This window comes from Medicago sativa, chromosome 4 (genome assembly GCF_051527215.1).
Source record: "Medicago sativa cultivar Bolivia chromosome 4, Bolivia_mono, whole genome shotgun sequence".
NCBI classification, from domain to species: Eukaryota; Viridiplantae; Streptophyta; class Magnoliopsida; order Fabales; family Fabaceae; genus Medicago; species Medicago sativa.
Window position 1 is genome coordinate 76,896,635 of NC_140752.1, and position 16,644 is coordinate 76,913,278.

The window sequence follows — 16,644 nt, forward strand, 5'->3', positions numbered from 1 at the left end:
TTTTTTTGACATATACACATTGAAGAATGACTCTATTTTATATCATCTATAACATTTCTATTGAACTTGTGTTTAATAGATGGAGGAAGCTTCATATTTAAGTGCTATTTTTGAAGATTTTGCTCTACCATTTCCTAAGTCAATGTTTTGGGAGAGTCGGGAAATATACAATTGTATCAATCACAAGTTAAAATTTGTGACATTGAAAGGATTTACAGGCAAAGAGCAGGAAGTGAAGTTTTTGAAGCATTTAATCACAAAAGCTTATGTGATGGAAAAGATCAATGTAATTTGTGATTCGGGATTTGTTAATGAGGCAAAAGGTCTATTATCGCTTCCAAGAGCTTCAACTCATCTTTCAATCATAGTGAAGTTTGAAAATCATATTCAATTTATGGACGATATTGAAAGCTAAGAGAACCTACCACCCCTGCAAGGTAATTTTCATATTTTATAACCATATTTTTTAGAAAGAAAAAAAAACTTAGGAATGTGTACCACCCCAAAGTTTCTCTTGCTAAATATTTAATATCTTTTTACACTTGATTTATGAATGTTATTTATGATTGGGTTGTATTTTGAGTGTGAATAAAATTGAAATAGAGTAGAGTTGATTTTCACATGTTGAAAAGACATCTTTTTGGGTGAAGAATCATTGTGAATCTAGTTACTCTATAGTGAATTGGATCATTACTATATTATTTCCTTTGAATAATTTCACAAAAAATACCGAGTATTTTGCACACAAGTTTTTGGCATAAAATATACTTTGGATTGTTCCGTTGAGACTTATTTAGGGAGTCTAACTAGTAATCTATTTTTACAATTTAAACCTATCTTGCCTACTAATTTACATTATTCTAAACTTTCTCAAACACTCTCTTTAATACCCTAGCCACTCTCTTTGACATAAACTGTCATTTCAATATGTTCTATGTTACTATAGTTTATTTTGTCCAAGAGCACAACATGTATTTACATGACTTTGTATTATAGCAGTTGTTTGTGTTTTGCTTTTTAGTAAGGAGTAATCCACATTTTTTTATCCCTAAAATTTGAGACGATTCATTTTTAACCTTTGCCTGAAATGCACTTTTGGATCTTAAGTATCATAATTGTGCAATTTGGACCCCCAATTGTTTTGGAACAATTTTGGCGCCTTATATTTTCCTGCTATGTAATTTGTTAGCCTTCGCCTATTTTTCCAAAAAATTACGTTAATTTATCGTAATTATTAACACGGCACAAAATTCCAAAGTCAAGATGAATTTTCTTTAAAATTAAAAGCCTAAAAGCCATATGTTGAGCACCAACTGAAGATTTTTCTAACGCAAGTTTATTTGAGATGTTTCAAGATTTTTTATTATTATTAATTTACAAGAAAAATTATGCCGACTATAAAAGTATATAAAAGTATATATATATATATATATATATATATATATATATATATATATATATATATATATATATATATATATATATATATATATATATATATATATGGTAAAGACTAAAAAATGGGAAAGACTAAAAAATTACAAAGGAGGAGCAAAATCTCTCCGAAAAGGAGGGGGGTGGGCAAAACTTCACAATTAAAAAACTTAGGCCAAAGATAATTTGAAGCCTTAACCTTCTTGGACATGTTCTCTTGTTTGCTCACTACAAGAATGACAGGGAATCTTGGTAACTTTTAAATATATCAACTATTTTCTATCTCATTTGTGTGTGTACTTGATTCTTGATTTATGGGAGGTTACAACTACTTTTTTCTATGTGGATTGATTCACAACTATGTAAATTTATTCATTTATTCGCAAGCCCCTTTTGAATCAGTTCACAAACGAGATTTTTTTCAATCATTAACACATGTCGTAAATAAATTTTTGGTATATTTTTTAGAGTTTTTACTTCTCTATTGTCTTATTTTGTACCTTTGAGGTTTGTGATATATAGCATGGTATTTTGATCTAAGAGATTATACCAAACATTATTATCTCAAATAATTGGAGTGTAGAGTGATGATTTACGATATTTAGAACTTGTATAGTTATGTGTTACCCATGATTTGAGGTACAAGAACTTTTAAATAATTTATGAATTAAGAAAGTTGAGATCCTTAGAGGTTTGTTAATCTGACCATGGAATTTTTTTTATATCTTATGTGTCAACCTCAATGAAATGTGTTTATCTCTTGATGCTATGATGTAATAATAATTTACTTTCTTAATTAAGTTGTAATAGTATCATATGCAAATAAATATAAATGACTAATTGTTGCATTGACAAGCACTTTTGATCATTATTATGTGGTATGCTTAAATTATTTGATATTATGATTATAAACTTGAGTGTTTGTTCTACACATTGTAGTTATTATGTCATATAAATATGATTTTAAATTCATTCCTAGTATGTTTATGCATGTTGTTATTGTATGTTTCATATTTGCAGATGTTTGTTAGCAAGATGTTAAAGAGCGATTGTTGAACCTTTGTCCAGGAAGATGAAGTATAAACTTATACCTTGATGTTATGTTATTTCTTGAGGCAACTTGTTGGTTTACATGTATTAATATGGTTATAGATATACTATTGCAACATCAAGGTTGAGATATTATTTTGTATTGTCGTTGATTTATTTAGTTTTTGAAAGAGATCAATTATGATACTTTATTTAAAAACATTTGTATCAACATTGGTGGGTCGAACTTCTTTTTATGATGTTTTCTTTATGATGTTATATATTGCAATTGTAGAAATAATGTGATCGTGCAAAAGAGTCTGGTATTTTATTCCATCTTAATTATTAAATGAAACTTTCTATATTAAAGTGTCACAATGAACATATTTACAACATAATAATTTTATGGGACATGATGAAGGGTCGAGCTTAGCTGAGCATGCTGAAGGGTCGATCTGAGCTGAGCATGATGAAGAGTATAGCTGAGTTGGGCATGCTGAAAGGTGGAGCTGAGTTAGACATATTGAAGGGTGAAGCTTAACTTGAACGATCATGCTGAGCTAATCACATTGAAGGTGGAGCTCTCATGACCTGAACACTCACGTTGAGCTGGACATGTTGAATAGTCAATGTATAGTAAATCCACGTGGTATGGTCTTCTATACCAGTCCACCAAGTGTCAAGCATGTCAAGACGTAGACGTTTGTTCTTCACAGGATCAAATCAACCTATACCAGTCCACCATAGAATAAAATAAACTCCACAAATCCTGCTGCATCATGTATAGCATGTTCTAACTGCTGCCATACACCAGACTTTCATTAGCATCTTTTGCACAGCCATGCACCCCATACAATAGTGTCGCTTATTTTCATACGTTGATTCAAAACATGGATAGATTGGACTACATAATAATGTAATGATAATATTAAAGAAGTTACAACAACAACAAGAACCACCAAACTTTATCATGAAGTCGGTTACGCAATCAAATTACGTCATAGTGTTTTATCATAAACCATATTTTGATCAATCTCATTTATTATCTCTAGATTTTCCTTTTTTTAATAGTTTCTCTTATAATTTTTCTAGATCTCCCTTAGCCTTTAATTAATTAATCATTTGAGAAAAAAATAAACAAAAATGACACTTATAATGAAGGTTAAATTATACAAGAGGTTTTGTAAGTTATTTAATTGTGACAAGTTGGTTTTTAAGTTTTTTTGTATCATTTATGTCTTTTATGTTATCCAAATATAACAAGTTGGTCATTTAAGTTTTTATTCGTACAATTTAGGTATGTTAAGTTATTTAACTGTAATAATCTGAGAAATTTCAGATCTTAGAAATATAAGTTATTTTGCGTTTAAAATTTATAATTAAATAATTTAAAGTCCTAAGTGGTATGAAAAAACTTAATGAACCAATTCGTTATAATTAAATAATTTAAAAGAGTATTTAAGCCTATAATGAAACAAAGGTACTATCTTAAGACCCTAATGTTTTTATGAAATCAAAATTCTATGGTATATTTGTTGAGCAGGAAGCCTTTAAATAAATAAAAAAAAAATTAAGCAAACGATTTATCACGTTGCAAATATCTGAATTGCAGTAATCTGAACTACTGATACGAAAAGATAAAGAATTTTAATGAAATTTAAGTGTAACCGGAAATTTTCAGGTGTAAGTAGAAAAAGTGAAAGATAAATACTAGTCTAGAAAAGATAACCAATGTTGTGAGTTAATGATAATAGCTAGGTGAGAATTTATCCTAAGTTCCTGAAAAAAGAAAAGGCTAAAGTGCACTTTTCCCCCCTTAACTTTCAAAAACTTGCAATTTTGGCCCTCCATGTATGAAAACCACAATTTTGCCTCCCTATGTTTTAGCCCCTTTGCACATTTGGTCCTTTTGATCAATTTTGACCAAGTCAACGCATATGTGGCTGCCACATGTGTAAATAATGAATTAAAAAAAATAAAAAATGCATCATAATCATTTTATAAATTAAAAAAAATTAAAAAACGTATTAAAAATTAAAAAAAAATCAGAAAAAAGAAAAGGAAGAGGCACGTGATCTTCCTTCATTCATTCATCACTCAGATCTGTCTTCATCCTCATCTTCTTCCTTCACGTGCCATTCAAACCTTCCTCTCCATCCCTTCCTTTCGCTGCACCCTTACTCTCAGATCATTCAACTCCCTCCTCAATGCTCTCCTCACTTGCCGCCGATTTCAAACCATCACTCACTTCGCTTCCCGGTTAAGTGAATTTGGTCCTCCAAATCCATGCACTTACAACATCCTCATCCGTTCATGCTTCCTTCAAGGCCGAACTGATCGCGCCTTGCAACTGTTCGATGAAATGCGCAGAACCAACGTCCGTCCTGATAAAGTCACATTTGGGACGTTAATCCATGGTTTGTGTAAGGATTCGCGAAGCCCAACGACAATGGATACTCTACTACATCTGCTGCTGCTGCGGAGGCTGCGGTTGCAGTTAGCAAGGTTGAAGCAAATGGCAATGGAAACACTGCTGCTGACGCTAGCTTCGTTACTCTGTTTGATTTCGATACGAAAATTTCTATTTCGATTTTGAATTCGGTGAATTTGATGAGTTGATTCAAATTGTTAGGGTTTTGATATTGTTGTGAATTTGTGAAGGTTGTGGAATTGAAGTTGAAAATGGAGTCAAAGTGTTGCATGAACGTTGTTTGTGGAACCTCTATGTCGATTCGGTGGCGTAAAATGAAAGAAAATGGGAAGAAAGAAAGAGAAGGTGAGGAATCGAGGAAATTGAAAGGGGGAATGAAGAGGGTGAAGGAGAATAGGATTGGGTCCGTAGATAGCTTTTCTTGCTTGCTTATGTTATCCTTGCAGATCTTACAAAGATTCAATTCAAGTCTTGTTTTTTCTTCATTGAACTTGTTCCTGATTTTTGTTGTTGTGATGTTGTGATGATAAGTTTGTATTTGTTGATGATGTGTTGAATGAATGTGGGTTGGATGTTGATGATGATGAATGTGGGTTGCTGTGTTGTGTGTGTCGCTGGAGAAGAAGAGATAATTAATTAGGATTTTTTTTTCTCATTTTTTATTTTTTTTAATTTATTTAATTTAAAAATTGATTTTTTGGTTTTTTAATTTTTTTTAATTAATTAATTACACACGTGGCACGCCACGTAAGCATTGACCGGTCAAAATTGACCAAAAGGATGAAATGTGCAATTGGGCTAAAAGTTAGGGGGCCATAATTGTAGTTTTCATACTTAGGGGGCCAAAATTGCAAGTTTTTGAAAGTTAAGGGGGGAAAAGTGCACTTTAGCCAAAAGAAAACTGCATTAAGAGAGAGTAACATTAATGCTTCCTTCACTACTTGAATTAACTATTTGATTTTAGATAACAAAGCAACTTCATAGCAGAAGATACACACAACTGCATTAAGAGAGAGTAACATTATTGTGTGGTATTTCAATGCCTAAGATGATCCTTCTTCTTCCAAAGACCTCTTAGCAAACTTTGACAACACTTTCACTCTTTTCCTCATTTCCTCTACTTCACCTTCCATAATCCTCTTCACAGCTTTTTCCAGTGCATCCCATTGAACGCTATCTCCCTCCAATCCAACCCATTTTTTAACTCCAACAGGTACACCAATTTTAAGTACCTCATTCACCAACTTCTCATTGTAAAATTGTTCAGCAGCAACAGGCCAAGTAACCATAGGTACCCCGGCAACCACTCCTTCTAAAACTGAATTCCATCCACAATGAGTCACAAATGCTCCAATTGCTTCGTGTTCAAGAATCAACGTTTGCGGGGACCAACCTCTTATTATTTTAGGCACTCATGGTGATGAATAGAATCTTCTCTTCCTCTATTTGCTTTTTCCTCTGTATCCTTATTGCAAAGAGATAAAGGACCAATATGCCATGCTTTTCTTCCAAGTACTTTCCTGTAATAATCTACATAAACATTTTCAAGTTCATAGAAGCTGTTTACAAACTCTTCAGTTCTGCTTTCTTTGCTTCCTGTAATAACCTAGACATTCCTTCAAATTCCTTTGATATCTCAAAAGGCGGTAGCTGCAACTTTGTCATTTTAATCTCACCAGGAAGATTAGAAATAACAAAGGTTTCTGAATCAGAAGAAACATTCTTGAAAGGTTCATAGAGTCTCATACACTCTGCAGCACACAAGGAGAAGAAGCGAGTACCACAATTCTAGGAATTCCAAATTTAGCAGCTGAATCAGTTGTCCATGCGAAAAACGTGTCAGAAACAACACAATCTGGATGTTGCTCAAGTAGTAGTTGCTCTAGTGGCTCTTGTAACAACAACTTTGTGCCATACAAAACTTAGGAAAGAATTGTGGTGAAGGGATTGTGTCCATATTTTCACACCCATCTGGTAAACCAGCCTCTGAGGAAGGAAACTATGGTTTGGATATGAATATTGTGGCCAGTGGCCACTAAGTTTGGATTTTTCTATAGATTTGGAGATACAAGGTTCATTGAGGGGTGTGGTAATTATTGTGGCTTTGAAACCTTTTGCAGCAAATAATTTGGCCATGTCGGTATCACATGACCACGAGCAAGAAAAGGAAAGAAAAATATGTGTGAAGTATGATATTCACTACCCATTTTTTTCACTGTAACAATTATGTTTTGAAAGGGGAAGTGCAGGAAGGGAGATGAAGTTCAGTTTAGCATATAACATCTATTCTAGAGGGAAACATTTATAGGAACAAGCTATTAGTTTTTCTTTTTTGTTGTCATTTAAAAGGTGTAATAAAAGATAAAATACATTTATTTTGCACTATCGTATATTTGAAGGGAAGAAAGATAAAAAAGTTATTATGGAGTAAAAACACAAAAATATATAAGAGAACAACCTCTCAACAATAATACACCGCATCCAATCAGAACTCTACAATTAAGTTTGTTTCACTCAAAAAACAAAATTAAGCTTGTTTGACGAGAGTAGTACTTAATGGGAGACTTTTTGAAAAGTCTTTTGGTTGCACCTCTTCCATCATTTAACCAAATTATTGAGTTCAAATAATAATTTCCTTTTTTGACATCCTTAACCAGTGTCCCGGGCACCGGTTAGCATGACCCTTAGACCATCCACAACATAGCACCCTAAATTGGGTGCTTAAAATGAATTCATATGTCCACATCACTTATTTTACCGTAATATTTAATAAGTATCAATTTTCTTCAACCCAGCACCTTAAAATAAATTATTAAATAGGTCCCACAAATAATTTTATAATATTACATTTCAACAAAATTTATTTATTTTATTAATATTTATTAGATGAGACCCATGAAAAATGAAGAGAGAGAGAGGGTGCTTTCATAACCACCCTTCTCCATAGCCACCCATGTATTATCTATCTATCTATCCACTAACAATATATGAAAACAAAGTACTACCAAAATTACTTAACTACTCATATCTAATTTTCTTCCAAATTTTTTCCTTTACAACTTTAAGGTTATTTTTGTCAAATCCACTATCAAAACTCACTTTACTAAAACTCATTTTCTCACCTATCTTTATTTAATAATAAAATTTTCTCTCTCATCCCACTTTCTCACATTTCTTTATTTAATAATAAACTTTTCTCTTTCATCTTTCTTTATTTATAATAATAAACTTTTCTCTTTCATCTATATTTATTTAATAATAAACTTTTCTCTCACCTTTATTTTAATAAACTTTTCTCTCTCAATCTCACTCTCCTCTCTTATCTTTTTCTTACCATCTTTGTTCATTTTTCATTTTCTCTCTTCATTTTCAACTCCATTTTCTCTACTAATTTTCAATTCAGTTTTACTAACAAGATTTTTTTAGAGGAACCTAACAAATGTTGTTGTTATAACAGAATATGATTTTGTATTTTGCGATAACACTATTATAAAATACGTTAATTATGTTTTTTCACGGGACACATATTAATATTTTTCACACTCAAACATATTAGTAAATAAAATCTATGATTATTTTTATTTATTAGCTTTTTTCATATCGTCAATACTAAAACATGAACAATATTATAATATACTATGATTAATCATACTTCAATTTTTTCTGTTGTCTTTTTTAAATGTATCCCTAAAAAACCCGTTGGAGTGTACAATTGTAACACGAGACCCATTTTAATAACTACAACGAGTAATCAGTTTTAATTAGTATTTTTTTAATATCACTAATTTAACACCACAATTGCCTAGGTTTTATTAATATATTAATAAAATATATGTGGGTGTATGGACTATATATTAATAAAAATATATGAGTAATGTTTGTTTTATGGGAATATATTAATATATTCTTATTTGTGAAATTTAATGGGAACTATATATTGATAAAATACAAATGAGAATATGAACTATATATTAACAAAAATATATCTCACTATATTTTTTTACGGGAATATGTTAGTATATATTTATTTATGAAATGTATTTTCATTTATTAGATTTTTTAATATTGTCAATACTAAAACAAGAACAATATTATAATATATTATGATTAATCATACTTCAATTTTTTCCCTTTTTTTTGAAAGTGTATCACTAAAAAAATCATTGGAGTATACAATTGTAACACGGGACTCATTTTAATAACTACAACGAGTGATCAATTTTAGTTAGTATTTTTTTAATATCTCTATTTAAACACCGCGACTGCCTAAGTTTTATTAATATATTGAAAAAATTATGAACTATTTATTAATAAATATATATGTGAGTATATATTTGTTTTACGGGAATATATTAGTATGTTCTTATTTCCGAAATCTAATGGGAATTATATATTGATAAATATATATGAGTGTATGGACTATATATTAATAAAATATATCTCACTATATGTTTTTATACGGGAATATGTTAGTATATGTTTATTTGTGAAATGTATTTTCATTTTTTTTAATATCATCAATACTAAAACAAACAAAAAAATTATAATATACTATGATTAATCACACTTCAATTTTTTCCATTGTTTTTTTAAAAAATGTATCAATAAAAAACCCGTTGGAGTGTACAATTGTAACATGGGACCCATTTTAGTAACTATAACGAGTGATCAGTTTTAATTAGTATTTTTTAATCTTTCAAAAAAATTAGTATTTTTTAATATCTCTATTTAAATACCGCGACTGCCTAAGTTTTATTAATATTAATAAAGTATATGTGGGTGTATGGACTATATATTAATAAAAATATATATGCGTATATGTTTGTTTTACGGGACGCGACACGCGGCGGAGCCGCGGCCATACAGCGCGGCGGAGCCGCGCTACCCGTGCTGTAGCACGGGTATCTCGACTAGTACTCTACAATGGGGGTGCCTATTTAATGTGGTGCTAAATAGGTGAAGCACCCACCATTGTGGATGGTCTTATAAGTATTTATGCATAAATGCTTTGAACCAATTGGACGGAAAGGAAAATAAAATAAAAAATTGAAGTAGCCTAACCGAAAACAAACTTCTACGGTGAATTGCTCACCAAAATGCTCTCAACACAAGTCAGTCATAATCTCCCTTATGTGTTCTCAGTAAATTGAAAATGTAACTAATCCATCTTCTAACTGATTAGTATATCCTAATACCCTTTGCAAATTAGAGCATTTATATCAAATGTTTATTCATTTATTGATTTTTTTTTCCTTTCCTTAATGATTCATTTTTTCATTCTTCAATGATTTTCACTCTAGGATTCAATTGAGAATAGCACAAATCCCTTCTTTAATGATTCATAATAACCTAAGGTGTTTACAATGTGTTTTTCAACCCAAATACTCACCAAAATGCTCTCAACACGAAGTCATAATCTCCCTTATGTGTTCTCTCGTTTTTGGCTCTCTACATAACTGATTTTGCGACTATATTTGTATAGAAAAATATGCATGATTCGAATCAACATATCACACCTACAATTGTGATTTGAATCACAACATCTAGAAACTAACATAAGGCATTTTTAACATATCAGCTCTGCATAGCATATTAGCAGTAATATTTGTTACACTAGTGCAAAAATACAACAGACCAAAAACCAACATACAATTGTACCAAATAATGATTAACTAATATATAACATGAAAGTTCAGCACGCACAAGAAAGCATTGGACCGCCATAAAAGCCACCATATCGCTCCTACTTCTCCCACAATAGACCAAAAGACCTTCCTACATCAAAGAAGCAAGTAGTATCTGTTGGAAATTCCGCCTTTATTGTGGTCCGACCCTAGTCGCCTAATTGCGACATTTGAGTTGTCTCGTGTTGGCTTTCAGGGAGTGAATTTAGTCCCACATCGGAGAGATTGAACTCTTGAAAAGAGTTTATAAAAGTTGGAAACATTACAAGACAGTTTTGTAAGAATGAGTCAGGCCCAAATTTTCAACAGTACCAAAATCATAGAATATAAGCAATACAACCGAAGCAACCTGTGAGTTATTAAAGCCAGGCAGAAAACGTGTTTTTCAGAATAATTTGCCAAAGTTCCTTCAAAAATAATTTTGTTCCGCCGCAGCCAAATACACCATATTGCAGCTAACCATATGTTATACCTTTCTTTTTTCAACGGTCCAAATTGCACAAAATGTCCGCAGATGTTCCTATTAAGCAGTCCTTGTATTGCCAACCAGTCCAAAATGCCGCACCAGATCGAGTAAGAAGAAAGGGAACTCAACAAAAAGATGTTAGCCAGGTTTCTTCAGGTCTGAAGCAGAAAACACATCGCCTGTCATACACTTAATCCAGCAGACCTCTTTAAATCAGTGCGTCTTTAGTAGCTAATCTGTCATGCAATAGCCTCCACGTGAATGCTCTAATTTTTGAAGTTACAACACTACGCCAAACGCGCTTGATAACGACACCAAAATTGTTATCGCTGCCTGATTGATGCAAATCCGGCTGCATTAACATATAACCAGATTTGACGGACCGAATATCCACCAAGCACATTATGCTTTCAAATCATTGTGTCGGTTTCCCCTCGCAGAGGAACAATTCATGCTTCCATATCTGCAAAGAATGCTTGTTGTCAATCATCACCTATCATGACAACCTCACTAAGACTTCCATATCTGCAATGCAACAAAGGATGCCATATGATATTTGTGTCAACGGGAAACCTCCATCTCCACTAAGGATTAGAGAGATAGGGTGGTATTCTGATAAGGATTGTGGATTATTCTTCTTAGGGGTTAATGCAATAAAGGATGATGTTAGAGCCTCTGGTAGTTTCGCGTTGAAGTAAAATTCATGCATAAATAATTGTAGAATTTCTTCTTTCAACAAGTCCCAACTCGCCTTTAGAAAGAAAACATTGTAGTCATCCCCGGTCCCAGACTTTTATTGTCGTCACACATTCATATAGCTTCTTTGATCTCTTCCATTGAAAATGAGGCTGTTAACACTAAATTATCTGCATTTGATAATTGTTTAATAAAGTTCAAGCCATAAATTAGCGGTTTGTTAAAAGCTTCTTCCTTGAACTGGTTCTCAAAGTGAGATAAAACTTCCTGTTTCACATTCTGAACACCTTCTACCCAGCCAATTTGTTTACCAACAATTATGAAAGAACCTTATATTCAAGTCACCTTCAACAATCAACTTGATTCTTGATTTTTTAGCCAAGATGCTCTCTTTATTTTAATTCTCAAGTTTCGCCAAAACCTTCCATTTCTCAATTGCTCCTTCAGACAAAAGGAACCTATCGATTCTGCTTATTGATGACCCTGATGCGTTAAACCATGTGAACTTTTTACCTAGAACCGGAATATCTACACTTTTTTGTACGTAATATCATATATTCAAAGAGACGGAAAAGAAAGTGCAATTTTTTGTACTATATATCATATATTTACAGAGATGAAAAATAAAATCTTAAATAAAAATTGACATGATAAGGAATAAGAACATAAAAATAAAAAATATCCACAACAGTATTATAGTTTTCTTACTCGAATAAAAATTAGAAAGTAAAAATCCGTAACTTGAAAATAAAATGTTAATATGAACCGAATTCATACTCAACGAGTCAATGTTCTGCAATATTTGGTTAGATCATCTTCAGTAAATAATGGTCTATTCCCCACAATATTGTAAAATTTTCAAGATAAAGGAAGATTCTAATTCAAAGTATATAAAAAGGATGTTATACTGTAATAAATAGTACAAGGAATTCTGCCGATTCTTTCGGTGAAACTACTTACAATCATCATGTCCTTCAAAGTTATAACGAGGTAGTATTAGTGAACATTGCCATGATGATATTATGATCTGTCAACTTGCAGGAGATGAAACATCAAATTCCAATCCAAAGGCAAAAAAGGTAAGGTAAGGCTTCATTTGCGGTTCCGAGCTTCATCCTTTTCCTTCTCTCTTTTCTTGTAAAGCTTTTCAAGAACACACTTCGCTTCACATCGTGGAAAATTAGACAAATCATAGTAATGTGGTGCTATATCAACTAACCATTCACCGCGTATATTCATCACAGTACGTATGAAATTGTCACTTGTAAAGACATATTCATTATAGATAACCCACTCGGGCTCGTGGTCCAGGCAATTTGATGGATGCATTTGTACCATTTGGTTATCTTTCACTGTCAAGTAGTGTCCTGTCCGCTCAAGATGAGCCACCTGCATGAAGTATCCTGCTAGCATTGCCTTTCTAATGTTGACATAGTAGTCGCGACTGTTGAAGTAAGTGCTGCATAACTTCAGGTTAAACCGAGCCATGATTCGCACTAGCTGTTGTCGAACATTATCAGCTGATTTCAGCGCCCTATGATTAACGAAGTTTTCGTAGCACCAAGATGGATCCTCATTGTTTTGCTTGTAGGCATGGTATACATTCAATAGTGTGAGATGATCTCCATCAATGTGTGCAAACCTAGATTTCGCTTCATCTGCAGCTTCTTGTGCATCCCTAGGCCGAATAAAGCAATTGGGTACTGATAGCATAGCCGAAATTGAAAGAATCTCATTTGAACAGTTGAACTCTGGACTAACAACAAGCATCTTTGACATCTGAGGGTCCAATGGAAACTCACTCATAATCTCACCCAGCTTTGTTAAGTTACCTTCATCATCAATTGCACCCAAGTAATTCAACACTTCCAAAGCACGCATCAAGGTTTCAGGAGCAGGAGGGTCCATGAAGTCAAAATGCACTAAATCATTTATACCCAATTTCTTCAACGCAAGAACCGTGTTTGCAAGATTAGATCTCAAAATTTCAGGATAGGTCTGCGGCAGAAGATCGTTACTGAAACTTATTTCGGTATAAAGTCTATAGCATCTCCCCGGTTGAGTTCTTCCGGCACGCCCTGATCTCTGGTGTGCACTAGCCTTTGATATTGGAGACACCAACAAAGACTCAACTCGAGTTCGGGGATTATAAACCTTCTGCTTGGCAAATCCAGAGTCAATAACATATACTATTCCATCAATTGTTAAGGAAGTTTCTGCTATGTTTGTTGATACCACAATCTTTCTTCCAGGGAGGCCTCCCTCCTTAACCGGAGGCGGAGCTGGCTCAAAAATCTTCTGCTGCATAGCTGGGGGAAGAGTAGAATACAATGGTACCACTTTCACAGGGCCAACCTTGTCCCCTAACTTTGCAACTTCTCTTGATATTTGGCGGCATGCATCTTCTATTTCTTCCTCTCCGGTAAGGAAAACAAGTATGTCTCCAGCAGGTTCTTTTATGTGAATCTCCACCACTGTGCTAATAGCAGCCTCCAAGTATTCCTTTTGTGGCTTGTCAGTATAACGAATTTCCACCGGATGTAGCCTTCCAGGAACTTTCATAAGAGGAGCTCCAAAAAAATAGCTTTTAAACTTCTCAGCTTCAAGTGTTGCACTCATAACAACCAACTTCAAATCAGGTCTATTTTTAAGAATTTCCTTAAGAAGACCAAATAACACATCCGTAGCCAAAGTTCTTTCATGTGCCTCGTCAAGAATGATTACTTTGTATCGCTCCAAAAGTGGATCCGTCATCGCTTCTCTCAAAAGCATACCGTCTGTTAGATACTTCAAAACTGTCCTTGAACTACTACAATCTTCAAATCTGATACTATAACCAACCTCTTCCCCAATACTCACATCCATCTCTTCAGCCACGCGGCGTGAAACAGACAGTGCAGCAACTCTACGAGGCTGAGTGCATGCAACCATCATCTTCCTACGTTTATCTAGAGTCTCTAAATCAACAGCTTCTAATACAAACTGAGGAATCTGAGTGGTTTTGCCACTACCAGTTTCACCAACAAGAATCAAAATCTGGTTATCCTTCAAAACCTTTAAAAAATCATCTTTCTGGTGCCAAACTGGAAGGGTTTTCCTCTTCTCCAATATTTCATAGTACCTTTGTGAATAAGGTTTTCTGTTCCAACGGTTAATGAAGTTGTCGACGGTTAAACAACTGTTTGTTTTCACCATCTTGGCAGTAGAGTCGTCATCGACGACGTTAAAGAGACTCACCTTCCTCTTCCTCTCTGTACCCATCAAAACCCTAATAATCTTGAATTATTTGGCACCGTCTCAAAGAAATAACTACGAATATACCTTTCACAAATTCCACAATAATATATAGGGAATTAACTATGAATGAAACCGAAACCCGAGAAAACACACGCAGGGAACAAAGGTTTGCTAACTTGAACAAAATATAACCCGATCGTTCCTTACTATTTTGCACTTTCCTTATACTATCTTTTTGATTGAATTTATAGGGATACATACATAACATAAATTTTTTTCATATTGTAACAAACTATATTTTTATTTTTTAATGACACGAACAATATAACAAAATATAATATTGTTACAAAAATCAATCAATCAATATATATATCAATCAATAGTATATATATAAAGTAAGGTTTTTTATGCCACGTGTCACTTCCACATTCATTCTCAATATTTTTATTATTTTTTCAATTTTTAAAAACCAATATTTTATTTAACATAAATATCTCAACAAACTTTTGATCTTATGCACTCAGTATTTTTTATCTCAACAAACTACACATCAATCAATCAATCAATCAATCAATAGTATATATATAAAGTAAGGTTTTTTATGCCACGTGTCACTTCCACATTCATTCTCAATATTTTTATTATTTTTTCTATTTTTAAAAACCAATATTTTATTTAACATAAATATCTCAACAAACTTTTGATCTTATGCACTCAGTATTTTTTATCTCAACAAACTACACATCAATCAATCAATCAATCAATCAATAGTATATATATAAAGTACGATTTTTTATGCCACGTGTCACTTCCACATTCATTCTCAATATATATAATCCGAACTGTATCAGCACAAATTCTAAACATGTTTGTAACATGGATAGTCATTTTAGGTACAATATTAATCTTCCTAACTCTCATCCTTCTGTTTTTGGGTCATTGTTACCTGTTCTTAGTCAAAAATCGGGTTTTCGGGCTACTTGATCGGATTGCTCCGAAACTTCCCACGAAAATCAGAAAAAATTCAAGGACCATGACTCCCTAAGAAGGGACTTCTTACGGGACTCCGCCCCTCAAAATCCAAAATTCCATCGTTTAGACCCATTTTTCGTTTTTATTAATTTTTCATATTCTCAGAAAAATCTGAAAAAATTTGCATTAGTTTCATTTGATTTTTAGAATTTTTTGGTACTATTTTTATATTTTCATGATTTTATTTGACAGGTTTTTAGCATTTTTTACTTAGTTTTTTTGTTGTTTTTAAAAGCAAAACTCAAAACTGTTGAAATGTGAGAGAGTCTGATGGCTGATTATACATAAGAATTGTCCAGATTATAAAATCCAAAATAGTAAACATGAATCCGAATTTCAAAATCTGGAATGCACAAGGGCATTTTTGGAAATTTTAGAGGGCGCGGGAGAAGGCAATAGGGTGGGAAAGTAATAGTCCATGTTTAAAGGGACCCAAAACTATTACCACTTGGACTAATTCATTATTGATTTTGCTACACTTTTTATTCTTGCATTGGACATTCATCTCATCATTTATATTTATTTTTAATTTTTTTTGAAATATTTATATTTATTTTTATGATATTATTATAATTGTAAATTTAAATAAATTCAATCTAATATACTGACACGTGTATTCGTGCACACAAACTTAT

General features: G+C 32.8%; 2 pseudogenes; both read right to left on the reverse strand.

Moving 5' to 3' along the window:
• Positions 1 to 5,549: 5,549 nt before the first annotated feature.
• On the reverse strand, positions 5,550 to 7,317 carry LOC146932073 (putative UDP-glucosyl transferase 73B6; annotated as a pseudogene).
• A 5,289-nt stretch (positions 7,318 to 12,606) lies between these two features.
• LOC146932074 (putative pre-mRNA-splicing factor ATP-dependent RNA helicase DEAH2 pseudogene) lies at positions 12,607 to 15,071 on the reverse strand (annotated as a pseudogene).
• Between the last annotated feature and the right edge of the window lie 1,573 nt (positions 15,072 to 16,644).